Below are 12482 nucleotides of genomic sequence, written 5' to 3' on the forward strand. Positions count from 1 at the left end.
GGGGGGGGCTCTAAACCAACTAATATTTTGCATGCAGCACAAACCATGACATCACTTTGTATGGTAATGAGATAACCTTCAAAATAAAAGCCCACCTTTCAAAACATTGAAGTGTGGATAACGCATAACACCCGAAGTCCCTCCGACTCACACGGAGGAAGACATTGTAATGAACTTGTCAAACACATGCTCATCTGCCTTAGGTAAGGGACTGTCATTTGTCCCAACGGCACAGGGCAATGACTGTAATACCGTTATAGACTTCCAAAGTTTTTCTGCAGCTTGAGATTGACTGAATTATTTGGTAATGGGGTTTGCTCCCTATGCACCTGCCAATGTAAATACATTGAATGAGACAAGTAACCAGACAGGACAGAGAGTTAATGCTCTTCCCATTGATAACCAGAATGACAATGCACTTGACTCTCGCTCGGAGGACATGATACGGGGGAAAATACATATTTTAAGAGAAAAAGCACACGTATACCTCCCAAAAGAAATACCTCTATTGTAAAATACTGTCACCTAGTTGAGAAAGATGCACATAATCTCCTGGCTAAGAAACAAGAACACAAGGTATTCAGCAATCTGTCGAAAGCAGAGAAAGTATCCCTTATGGAACTCAAGAATAACTCCACTATCATTATAAAACCTGCCAACAAAGGAAGTGCAATAGTGATGTAAAATGCTGCAGACTATGGAAAGAAAATTCTCAGAGATTATTCATTTTGCAAAGACTCCCTGGGGATCCTACTAATCAATTCAAGTCTCTGATCCATGATGAACTGTTTTAAGTTTTTGAATGAAGAGGAAATTACAAAGACAGAATATTGCATATATGAAAGTTGACTGCCCAACCACACCTGTCATTTACACTCTCCCCGAAATTAAAAAGACGCCAGCTATACCAGGCTGGCCTATTGTGAGTAGCAACTGATCTCTGACAGAGAACATTTCAACCTTTGTAGACCATTTTGTGAAGCCCTGGGTGAGCTCTCTCCCCACGTACACCAGAGACCCTTGGTTTTATCTCCTCAAACAACAACATTTGTTGTTGTTGTTGTACTTTTGATGTTACCATCCTATATTCTACCTCAATGAACATCCCTTAATGCTCTACCCAGTACCAATTGTATTGTGGACTGGCTGAACTGGTACTAACCTCCAATAATTTTCTCATGACACAGGACTGAAGGTATGACACAGGACTGATGGTAGCGCTCACCTTGTCTTCTCCGGACAAGCTTTTTTCCAAACAATCGGAAAGAGGATTCATCAGAGAAAATGACTTTACCCCAGTCCTCAGCAGTCCAGTCCTCAGCAGTCCAGTCCTCAGCAGTCCAATCCCTGTACCTTTTGCAGAATATCAGTCTGTCCCTGATGTTTTTCCTGGAGAGAAGTGGCTTCTTTGCTGGCCTTTTGACACCAGGCCATCCTCCAAAAGTCTTTGCCTCACTGTGCGTGCAGATGCACTCACACCTGCCTGCTGCCATTCCTGAGCAAGCTCTGTACTGGTGGTGCCCTGATCCTGCAGCTGAATCAACTGTAAGAGTCTGTCCTGGCGCTTGCTGGACTTTCTTGGGTGCCCTGAAGCCTTCTTCACAACAATTGAACAGCTCTCCTTGAAGTTCTTGATGATCCGATAAATGGTTGAATTAGGTGCAATCTTACTGGCAGCATTATCCTTGCCTATGAAGCCCTTTTTGTGTAAAGCAATGACGACGGCACATGTTTCCTTGCAGGTAACCATGGCTGACAGAGGACGAACAATGATTCCAAGAACCACCCCCTTTTTGAAGCATCCAGTCTGTTATTCAAACTCAATCAGCATGAGTGATCTCCAGTCTTGTCAACACTCACACCTGTGTTAACGAAAGAATCACTGACGTGATGTCAGTTGGTCCTTTTGTGGCAGGGCTGAAATGCAGTGGAAATGTTTTTGGGGGATTCAGTTCACTTGCATGACAAAGAGGGACTTTGCAATTAATTGTAATTCATCTGATCACTCTTCATCTTCTGCATTCTTTGGGAAGCACTTGCATTATAGAGTATACGTTTTCCACTGCTGCAGCTTTTCTGCCTTCTCCCTCTCTTTGCTTGAAATGTCCCTCTTTTTTAGGATACTACCAGCAATGGACATCTCATGTGTGTTTTGTTGTAGTTTCGTCCTTTGTTTAATATTTCCTAATATTTTGTAGGGTCTTTTATTCTTCATGCTGGTGTAACAGTATAATTTTAAACCGTCCCCTCGCCCATACCCGGGCGCGAACCAGGGACCTTCTGCACACATCAACAACAGTCACCCACGAAGCATCGTTACCCATCGCTCCACAAAAGCCGCGGCCCTTGCAGAGCAAGGGGAACTACTACTTCAAGGTCTCAGAGCAAGTGACGTAACCGATTTGAAACGCTATTTAGCGCACACCGCTAACTAAGCTAGCCGTTTCACATCCGTTACACTCACCCCCCTTTTGATCTTCCTCCTTTTTCCGCAGCAACCAGTAATCCGGGTCAACAGCATCAATGTAACCGTATAATTTTAAACCGTCCCCTCGCCCATACCTGGGCGCGAACCAGGGACCGTCTGCACACATCAACAACAGTCACCCACGAAGCATCGTTACCCATCGCTCCACAAAAGCTGCGGCCCTTGCAGAGCAAGGGGAACTACTACTTCAAGGTCTCAGAGCAAGTGACGTAACCGATTGAAACGCTATTTAGCGCACACCGCTAACTAAGCTAGCCGTTTCACATCCGTTACAGTGGTTCTCCAACATAGTCGTTTCACTTTTTCTTTTCAGAGAGGATGGGACTCGTTCATCTACTTATTGCATCTTATGCTAGCATGTATGACACTCTTTTGGGGGGACATTATACAACTTTGAACCTGTAAAATTCCAAATAGAATTTGATTGTAAATACAACACACAAAATCCTATCAAATGCATTAAAAATATATATTTTTAAACTGTCTAACAATGTGTTCAAGCAGGCTATGTAAAATAATAATAATAATAATATAGATTCATAAATAAATGAGGACAAGTAGGCCTGTGGAAAATGTAAAAATGTTTTCAGGTTTTCCCTAAAGAAATCACACTTATAGAAAAACTACAAAATTGGATGTTCTAAATCCACAGTAATGCTTAAACTACACCAGTAGACCACTTTTGAGTAAAACGTTGTGTTGTTGTTGTTTTCTGTAATTCCTCTTTAATTCCACTTTACGCCTCTCAATGGACCGTTGTGTTTGGCTAAAATGTTTCTTTATGCTACTAGACATGTGATGAGAGTGTTTGCAAAACAAACAAACACCCAAACGATTGATACAAACCAACATGATATCATTCTCCCAGGCATAGGCTTTCTTTGCATTCAACATTTAATTCGGACAGTTTTTTGGGAAAGACTTTAGAAATGCATGTTTTGTACATAGCACACCCCCTCACTGTCCCATCACTCATAAACTTTCACTCATAAACTAGACACGATCTCTGCTCAATGTAACAAATCAGCCGTAAGTCAAACAGAAAACTAGGCTACAGCTGTCATTGTAATCTTACCTCGGGAATAAATTTAGTCTATTTATCTTGACCCCCCCCCCTTACAACATAGACATACAAAAAAATCAACCCTCTAGACGTTAATTCCCGCACGTTGGCTGTTGTTTAATCGCGTGCGGTGTCACATGAGCTCTTCATCACTTGACTGACATTCATAAAATCTTTTCCTGAATCAGCTGGTGTAGCACAACAATGTCCCATCCAACTAAACAGCTAACATCAAATGTTAATCAAACAACTACAGTATTATGGATAATTATTGAAGAACTCTGTTAATGACAGTATGGATTTTGGTTTTATTAATCATGTTAACGTTACTCTTTAATTTTGCAACAGACATTATTTTGGATATGTGTTCCCATGAAAACTATTTTCACACCTTTCACACTAATATGAAACCTGGTCTCAGAGTATTTTACATGATTTCGACAGCAATATCCAGGAATTTCACAGGATCAAGTTCAATGTTTAATTCAAATGTTAAATGCTTAGTATATGATTTAAAGACAAATGTCACATGACAAAGTTGTGAAGCATTAAAAAGGGTTTAAACATAGGTTTTGATTCAACTCATGAATTACATTCAATGTATCTATGTTTCCCTTTTATATTGTAATGTATTCACGTGAAAACAAATGGAAAATTATTATTAATGACTCTGTAACAGCTCCAAACAGTTGCCCACTACAATACATAATTACTGGTACCCTAGTTTATAGAAAGACCCATGTCCACCTATGGTGTTTACATGTTGACATGTCCCTGTGGTCTGTCCAGGGAAACCCCACAGAAGCCTTAAGACCTGTATCAGTGAGCACCGCAACAATATACAGACCATTGAGACAAAAAAATCCTGTTGCTGTTCATTTTGCACAAGCTGGACATTCTATTAGCTCGATGAGATACATTGGAATAGAAATGGTCCAGATGTCATGCAGGGGAGGGGACATTGAGAGGAAACTACTTCAAAGGGAGTCTTTATCCACAGGCTCAACACACTGTCTCCGCTTGGTCTTAATGAGGAGTTTGACTTGAAGCCGTTTCTATAGTTCTAAAATACTGTTTTTTACCATAATTTAATATTGTGTGTATTTATATATATATATTACTGTAAATATCTATCACATTCCTCATGTTTGGTTATATACAGTATTTTGACATATTGAATATTGATATTGTGTACCGATATTATATATTTTTACTTCCTGTATCAGGTGATGTCACTGAGGACTGCCCCTACATATATAGTACCTTCCACCACCGCCTGATGAAGACCTAAGGGTTGAAAAGTTGTAACAATAAACTACACATATTTGGTTAGTATAGACCCTACTGAGTATTTTCCTCCCCACTTTAGCTGAGAGAGGCAGAAAAGTTTTCTCTCCACAAGCCAATATAACGTATATCCCATGTACAGTCTTTTACAGTGTATTGCATTGGGGGCTATATGGACGACAGCAGGCCGTACTACACGGTCCCCCTAAAAAACACACAATATTTGGTATATAGAAACCCCCCTGAGTATTTTCCACCCACTTTGGCTGAGAAGGGAATATATTTTTTTTATTCTCTACAACCTAATATGTATCCCATATACAGTGCATTGCATTGCAGTGAAGTGAGAAGGTGGAGTAAGGAGTCACCACCACTCTGTATTAAACCAGTTGCTCAGCACAAGAGACTAATCTATGTTTTGCAGACTCTATTGAGTAATTCCAAAAACATATATTTGTATTTTATTAAAAGTATATTTCTTTAAAGCTGCAATATATAACTTTTTGGGTGACCCTACCAAATTCACATAGAAATGTGAGTTATAGAGGGGTCATTCTATTTGAAAGCGTTTATAATAAGCAATGGATCTGTTCTATGTGTATTGTCTCTTATCTTTCCGTTCTTAAATTTGGTTTTTGCGTCTTTTACTTTCGTTTTTGTACACCCGCTTCAAACAGCTGAAAATACAATAGTTTTGCTTATGGAACATATATTTCACAGCAGTTTAGATGGTACAATGATGGGACTTGTATTTTTTTACAAAAAAATCTGCGATTACCTGCCAGCATAATATCCTCATGCTCGGACAAAAGTAATACAATAACATTGGTTCACATCTGGGCGGTAATAGCGCACATACCCCCAGAAAAAAAGATTAATTCCGAGTCTTTTTGGTGAGCCGGCTCATTTGGCTCTGTTCAGATAAACAAAAAATCCAGCTCATTTGGCTCCCAAGCGGCTCTTCGTTCAAAATGCTTAAAAATCAAACTAGAACAATACATTTAAAAAATATTTCCAATGTAATGCCCAAAAGGTAGGCTACCATTATGTAAAATCGGTGGTCATGCGTGGTCAAATACATTTTTACCTGGTCCCAAAAATATATTATGCACCTCTTTTAGATAATTATTTTGTTACTTATCTGCAGAAAAACTGTTTGAGCTCAAAAATCATCAGTAGCAGTATGCAAATCAGGGAGCCAAAAAGCCGGTTCTTTCACAGATGCAATTCGGTTCCCTACCTTCACTAAAAAGACCCCGTCGCGAACGACCCATCACCATCACCACAATCATGAATTTGCCATTATAAAGCGCAATCAATGAATAGGCTATGGCTGCATTTTTAACAGTAAAGTCAAATATTCTATAATGTGCAACAACAATGAATGCACGGTGCGCAAAAGCTTTTAATCGTATGGGTATCATCATTAGAGATGCTCTTGTTTTCACCATCTACTCTCAATCTCAATATGTTTACTGAGTTCCTTCCCTTGAGATAAACTATAGATGGTTCCATCTATAGTGGACTTTGAAGTGGATTTAACAAGTGACATCAATAAGGGATTATAGCTTTCACCTGGATTCACCTGGTCAGTCTGTCATGGAAAGAGCAGGTGTTCTTAATGTTTTGTGCACTGTGTATATTTGACATATTATGTCCTTGAAAGTCATTCATATTCTTGAATGTTACAAAAAAAATGCTGGTAGTAAACTTGTACATTTTTTAAGTCACCGGTCACATTCCATCTCTTTGCAACCATTTTAGCTATAAATATGTTTCTCTTGTTGTGTTTTCATGTAGGCCTATTGTTACATTTAACCAACCATTTGTCAAATATATTGTATTGGATACTGAGCACATCTGCAATTTTTCTAGATGATGACAACATTGCAGCTTCCCCCAGCACCAGACACCCTGGTGTAACTTTGGACTCTAACCTCTCATTTGAAGCACACATCCGCAGCATCAGATTAAATCAAATCGAAATGTATTTGTCACATGCTTTGTAAAGAACAGGTTAGACTAACAGTGAAATGCTTAATTACCGGCCCTTCCCAACATTGCAGATAGAAGGAAAATAAAGAAATAATATAAAAGTAATAACACGTAACTTAGCAATATACACGGGGTACCAGTCGATGTGAAGGGTTACAAGGTAATTGAGGTAGATATGCACATACTGTATAACTAGGCTTAAGGTGACTAGGCAACAGGATAGATAATAAACAGTAGCAGCGACTGTTTTTTTGCACTAACTTTTATTGAATTTTACTCATCACATAAGCATGTGAGCATGTGATGAGTAAAATAAAAGTTAGTGCAAAAGGGGTCAATGCAGATAGTCCGGGTAGTTAAATATTGAACTATTTATCAGTCTTATGGCTTGGGGGTAGAAGCTGTTCAGGATACTGTTGGTTCCAGACTTGGATCATTGGTACTGCTTGCTGTGCGGTACCGGAGAGAACAATCTGTGACTTCTATAAAGTGTCCTTTTTCCAACTGTGTAACATCGCTCGGATCAGTTCGTTCTTGTCCACTGTGGAGTCAGAAGCTTATGCATGCCCTGGTAACATCTTGGCCTAGTCAATATAGGATCCAATTGAATGCGCCTACATACAGTGCCTTCAGAAAGTATTACAGCCTGAATTTAAAATGGATTACATTAACATTTTATCCCTGACCTACACACAATACCCCATAATGACAAAGTGGAATCATGTTTTTCGAAATGCTTACAAATTAATTAAAAGCTGAAATGTCTTGACTCAATAAGTATTCAACCCCTTTGTTATGGCAAGCCTAAATAAGTTCAGGAGTAAACATTTGCTTAACGAGTCACTTGCATGGACTCACTCTGTGTGCAATAATAGTGTTTAACATGATTTTTGAATGACTACTTCATTAAAAACAAAACAAAAAAGCAGACATTGAATATCCCTTTGAGCATGGTTGCCAGAGAGGAAGGAAACCGCTCAGGGATTTCACCATGAGGGTGACTTTAAAACAGTTACAGAGTTGAATGACTGTGATAGGAGAAAACTGAGAATGGATCAACAAAATTGTAGTTACTCCATAATACTGACCTAATTGACAGAGTGAAAAGAAAGCCTGTACAGAATAAAACATATTCTAAACATGCATCCTGTTTGCAACAAGGTACTAAAGTAATACTGTAAAAAATGTGGCAAAGCAATTCACTTTTTGTCCTGAATACAAAATGTTATGTTTGAGGAAAATCCAATATAACACATTACCGAGTAGCACTGTCCATATTTTCAAGCATAGTGGTGGCTGCATCATGTTATGGGAATGCTTGTAATTGTTAAGGACTAGGGAGTTTTTCAGGATAAAAAATAAACGGAATGGAGTTAAGCACTGGAAAAATCCTAGAGGAAAACCTGGTGGCAGGTAGCCTAGCAGTTAAAAGCATCGGGCCAGTAACCGATCGCTGGTTTGAAATCCCCGAGTTGACAAGCTGAAAGAAAATCTGTTGACATGCCCTTGAGCAAGGTACTTAAACCTAATTGCTCCTGTCAGTCAATTTTAATTTAATCTTTATATATGTAAATGTATTTAACCAGGCAAGTCAGTTAAGAACATATTCTTATTTTCAATGACGGCCTGGGAACAGTGGGTTAACTGCCTGTTCAGGGGCAGAACGACAGATACCTTGTACCTTGTCAGCTTGGGGGTACCTTGTACCTTGTCAGCTTGGGGGTTTGAACTCGCAACCTTCCGGTTACTAGTCCAACGCTCTAACCACTAGGCTACGCTGCTGCCCCTCAATCTGGATAAGAGTGTCTGCTAAATGACTGCTAAATGATTAAAATGTAATTATACAGTGCCTTGCGAAAGTATTCGGCCCCCTTGAACTTTGCGACCTTTTGCCACATTTCATGCTTCAAACATAAATATATAAAACTGTATTTTTTGTGAAGAATCAACAACAAGTGGGACACAATCATGAAGTGGAACGACATTTATTGGATATTTCAAACTTTGTTAATAAATCAAAAACTGAAAAATTGGGCGTGCAAAATTATTCAGCCCCTTTACTTTCAGTGCAGCAAACTCTCTCCAGAAGTTCAGTGAGGATCTCTGAATGATCCAATGTTGACCTAACTGACTAATGATAATAAATCCAATCCACCTGTGTGTAATCAAGTCTCCGTATAAATGCACCTGCACTGTGATAGTCTCAGAGGTCCGTTAAAAGCGCAGAGAGCATCATGAAGAACAAGGAACACACCAGGCAGGTCCGAGATACTGTTGTGAAGAAGTTTAAAGCCGGATTTGGATACAAAAAGATTTCCAAAGCTTTAAACATCCCAAGGAACACTGTGCAAGTGATAATATTGATATGGAAGGAGTATCAGACCACTGCAAATCACCAAACATGTGGAAGAAGGTGCTCTGGTCAGATGAAACCAAAATTGAACTTTTTGGCAACAATGCAAAAAGTTATGTTTGGCGTAAAAGCAACACAGCTCATCACCCTGAACACACCATCCCCACTGTCAAACATGGTGGTGGCAGCATCATGGTTTGGGCCTGCTTTTCTTCAGCAGGGACAGGGAAGATGGTTAAAATTGATGGGAAGATGGATGGAGCCAAATACAGGACCATTCTGGAAGAAAACCTGATGGAGTCTGCAAAAGACCTGAGACTGGGACAGAGATTTGTCTTCCAACAAGACAATGATCCAAAACATAAAGCAAAATCTACAATGGAATGGTTCAAAAATAAACATATCCAGGTGGTAGAATGGCCAAGTCAAAGTCCAGACCTGAATCCAATCGAGAATCTGTGGAAAGAACTGAAAACTGCTGTTCACAAATGCTCTCCATCCAACCTCACTGAGCTCGAGCTGTTTTGCAAGGAGGAATGGGAAAAAATGTCAGTCTCTCGATGTGCAAAACTGATAGACATACCCCAAGCGACTTACAGCTGTAATCGCAGCAAAAGGTGGCGCTACAAAGTATTAACTTAAGGGGGCTGAATAATTTTGCACGCCCAATTTTTCAGTTTTTTATTTGTTAAAAAAGTTTGAAATATCCAATAAATGTCGTTCCACTTCATGATTGTGTCCCACTTGTTGATGATTCTTCACAAAAAAAATACAGTTTTATATCTTTATGTTTGAAGCCTGAAATGTGGCAAAAGGTCGCAAAGTTCAAGGGGGCCGAATGTCTCTATCAGTTTTGCACATCGAGAGACTGAAATATTTTCCCATTCCTCCTAGCCCATAACTTGGTACGCCCAGAGAAGGTCCCTAAAGGCGGTTACGCCCACTTCTGACACGAGGGTATAAAACCTGTGAGTAAAGAATTTCCAGATTAGACTACGTGACCCAAGCTGCAGCCGAGGTCTAAAAAGTCAACGAACCCAAAATGCAACGCAAGTTTGAAGACAAAGAAATATTTTTCTACCCATGAGTAGCTGTGAGTAGCTGTGTCTAAGACGGTGAATTCAAGTCGAACCACCGAGGATATTCTTTGAGTTAATTTGGGAAATAGAAACTCAATAAAAACCTATTTTCCCATGGTGCCCCAGGTTAATGAGTTAATAATTGCTTAATTCAGTTAATCACGCAATTAGAAACTTTTAAACATTCGATGAGCAACAGTTGTCACATTAACTAATACAACGTCACAACACCTTTTTGCCCATAACTTAATTTAAGGTGCTCCAAAGTTTTTTTACTATCATTCTCTATATAATTGATCTTTGTTTCATAGTCTAGTTTCTAAGCACACTAATTACCTTATATTTTTTTCCATTGTAAGGAAAGAGTATTTTTCCACTGACTTACGTTAGCTGTTGTGAAAGACTAAACAGATGTGTTGGAAACATGAGTTGGTCAAGGCTGGAGGCAAAAATGCTGACCGGACCCTGCATTTGAGCCTGTTTAAATTATTGTTCAATGAGATATATTAAATATACCACAAAAATATGGTTTTGTTTAATTCGGCGCCCTAGGAAATTGTTGTTGTTTTGAAGCTAATTCCCTGCAATTGTACATCGTGTAACATGACTCATTGTCACGCCTTGGTCATTGTATTTTGTGTTTTTGGTATATGTTTGGGTAGGCCAGGGTGTGACATGGGTTTATATGTTGGGTTTCGTATTGGGGTTTGTATTAATTGGGATTGTGTATGATTAGGGGTGTGTCTAGTTAGGCTTGGCTGCCTGAGGCGATTCTCAATTGGAGTCAGATGATTCTCGTTGTCTCGGATTGGGAACCGTATTTAGGTAGCCTGAGTTCGCGTTGTATTTTGTGGGTGTTTGATCCTGTCTCTGTGTAGTGTTCACCAGATAGGCTGTAATAGGTTTCACGTTCCGTTTGTAGTTTTTGTATTTATCATTTATTTCTTGTACCGCGATACTTACATTAAAGTCATGAGTAACCTACACGCTGCATTTCGGTCTGACTCTCTTTTTACAACAGACGAACGTCGTTACACTCATGACATCTTATGTGTCATGAGTCAAGTATCAGTGTAGATAAACCTCTTTTTCAGAAAGTGATTAGCTGAATTGATAGCAACATAGTCACACATTAGGCACTCTCCATCACACCAAACCAGTCCCATTACACTGGGTAGCCACTCCATCCCACTGTCCACCTCTGTCTCCGACCTTAGAGTGTTGCTAGACCCCCTCCCTCACTTTCTTCGACCACCTAAAATCTGTCTGTGAAAAATTATTATTTCACCTGAAAAACATCACCCGGCTTCTTCCTACTCTCTCCAAACCTTCTCTGGAAAAGCTGTTAAACTCCCTCGTCACCTCACGACTCGATTACTATAATGCCCTCCTTGGTGGTCGCCCTTCAAAAAGCTTCCACAGGCTGCAGCCTCTCTCCACTGGCTGCCCAACCAATTCAGAATCAACTTCAAAATCATCCTGTTAGTCTTCAAAACCCTAGCCTTTGGTCCCCAATACCTCAGTGAACTCCTCAGCCCCAAACAGTCTTCACGGTCACTCATGGCCGAGCATTCTGCTGCCACGGCTTCCGGCTCTGGAACGAGCCCCCCCCCCCCCCCCCCATCTCTGCATGTTCAGACCACCACTGTCTTAAACTCTGAGCTCAATAATCACTTCTTCAAACTGGCTTTAACTTAATCTGATCTATGATGTGGTGTCTGTTGTTGGTCTTGTACATTAGTTTGAAGTTCTATTGTTTTGTCCTTGTCGCCTCTCTTCTTAGTTTGTGTATCTTGTATAGTACTAGCTATCTTTAGCCCTCTTATTAAAGATTTTTTATTTAAATGGTTGCTCTCAACATGAATAGCTTTGTGATTTACATCTGTAAATGAAAAGTGCTCTGCAAATGTAAGTTATTATTATTACTTCTGTAAGGATGAGAAGGAGATATTCATGATTGATTAGAAAGGCCTCACGTGTGTATAAATTCCTGTCTATCACGTGAACTAATAGGGATGGTGGTTGCCTGACCCAGAATAAAGTCACTTCCTGTTGAGCTCCTTATGCTGTCTCATGTCCACGTCCTGTCTTATAGCTGATGTTACACTCCCTGAATCCTCCAAACAGCGTGTTACACTTCAAAATATATTTTTTATTCCTCAACTTTAGAAGGTCGTAACTCAGCTTCTGAATTTCGTAGACGAACCAAAGACAACC

The sequence above is a fragment of the Oncorhynchus gorbuscha genome, linkage group LG07, assembly GCF_021184085.1.
Source record: "Oncorhynchus gorbuscha isolate QuinsamMale2020 ecotype Even-year linkage group LG07, OgorEven_v1.0, whole genome shotgun sequence".
Lineage (NCBI taxonomy): Eukaryota > Metazoa > Chordata > Actinopteri > Salmoniformes > Salmonidae > Oncorhynchus > Oncorhynchus gorbuscha.